Consider the following 2,187-nt stretch of genomic DNA (forward strand, 5'->3'; position numbering starts at 1 on the left):
AGTGGAAGCGTCTCCCTAGGGCATGGGCATGGCCAGGATTTCTGTTGAGGGGACAGCCAAAGTTGCTGAGCTTTTTTAAAAAAAGGAAATTCAGTTTTTCTAAATAGGACATTGTGGGAGGCAGGCTGCTTACTGGGAGACAGAACCTCAGATAATTGAGTACTTTCAATGCTTTTCAATTTTATATATATATATATATATATATATATATATATATATATATATATAATTAGGACGCGGGTGGCGCTGTGGGTAAAACCTCAGCACCTAGGGCTTGCCGATCGCATGGTCGGCAGTTCGAATCCCCGCAGCGGGGTGAGCTCCCGTCCTTCGGTCCCAGCTCCTGCCCACATAGCAGTTCAAAAGCACCCCTAAGTGCAAGTAGATAAATAGGTACCGCTTTATAGCGGGAAGGTAAACGGCGTTTCCGTGTGCTGCGCTGGTGCTGCCTCGCCAGAGCAGCTTCGTCACGCTGGCCACGTGACCTGGAAGTGTCTGCGGACAGCGCTGGCCCTCGGCCTCTTAAGCGAGATGGGCGCACGACCCTAGAGTCGGACACAACTGGCCCGTACGGGCAGGGGTACCTTTCCCTTTACCTTTATATATTTAATTAAGGATGCTTTTATTATTGTACAAGCAGCATACAAAACTGATAAGCGGTCAAAGGTATGGAAAACAGTAGCCACTACTATTATCAAACAGTAGACCGAACAGAATAGCTTGCTATTATAATTACCATATATACAATTAGGTAAAGGCTTTGTAAAAGGACAAGGTTTTTTTTACATGATTTCAGTGCAGAAAACTTGCATAACTTTTTCTCTGGAGTAGAAAGAGGGTAATGAGTACTTTCCTAGAACTATTCCCTTCTTTAGCTTAATTTAACACAAACAGTATTCTAATGAAAGAACATGATGCAAGTGATATATTTTATTGAGGAAAAAGATGCTTGGATGCAACTTTAGATTAGTTGTAACATTATTGAGCAACCTTGCGAACTCAAATTGCTTCCAGCTCAACACTAGTTTAAGACATTCTGAAGAAGTGTTACAAGCATCACAGTTATCTTGTGCTGCTCTAGAATCCTGGGTTAAACACCAAGTGTCATCTACTGCCCCTTCCCCAAGGAAAGTAAATCAGATTACATATGCTTCACCCTTGATTTGAAAGTGAGAATAAATGACAATTACAATTTGGAGCTAGGAGGATTTGGTCCATCCCCTTTGGAGCTTGTGGTCTCTCTTTTCCCGGAGGTTTTCAAGCAGAGGTTGGCTGGCAATTTGCCGTAGCATCTTGAAAGACAATCTTTTCTCATTTGTCCCCTGCTTCCTCTATTTTTGTTTTTGTATTTTTGCAAAGGGCCCAAGAAGAGGCAACAAAGTACTGCCCTCCTTTACGTGCCCCTTGCGTTAATTTGTTCATTAAAAATCAACATGGCATATTTTCCTCCTCGGTGCTTTTTCATCTCTCTGGCCTCCAGCTTGGCTTGTCACTCAGGACAACTGTGCTCACAATCAGTATAAAATTCGGACATCCTGTAGTGTAAGCAGAGAAGTCATAGCGTAATGAAGATCAGGAGTGGCACTGAATTACTGCCCGTGACTCTCTTCCGAAAAGCATTCACTGCAGGAAGTAATTGTTATTTCCTTCTAGGCGAAGACATATCACCGTACTTCCTGTGCACCAAGATCTCTGCAGATAGTATAATAATTTTCTGAAGGGTGGGTGGGGTTAGCCTGTATGCCTGAGTCCTTCCTAATTCCTGGATCTGGCAAGGATTCAGTTGTTGGAATAGCCAGGCCAACGTCTTGGTCATGGCCCAAATATGGGTCATTAAAGTAACAAAGGAAGTGGCTCTGTGTCTCCCTCAACTGGCTGGTAGTTAGAAGGACAAAAGCCAAAGTTGTGTTGTGTGTGAGAGAGCTAGAAGCTAGAAGGAGGCAGCAGGCTGAAGCCCGTGAGGAAGAGACATGCTTGATTTCTGCTAGAACTCAAGGCTTTGGCTGTGGAGAAGCAAGACCTTATTGGGGTGCTGTGTGTGTGTGTGTGTTTATAATATTTTTATTAGTTTCCACACAAAAAAACAAAATCATTACATTAAAGAAAAAAACACAAAATAAAACATTTATAACAACTGTATACAAAATCAATATTAAATCCACATTGTGGGATTACTTGAATCCCCCA

Source organism: Podarcis filfolensis (genome assembly GCF_964270895.1).
Source record: "Podarcis filfolensis genome assembly, chromosome: 3".
NCBI lineage: Eukaryota > Metazoa > Chordata > Lepidosauria > Squamata > Lacertidae > Podarcis > Podarcis filfolensis.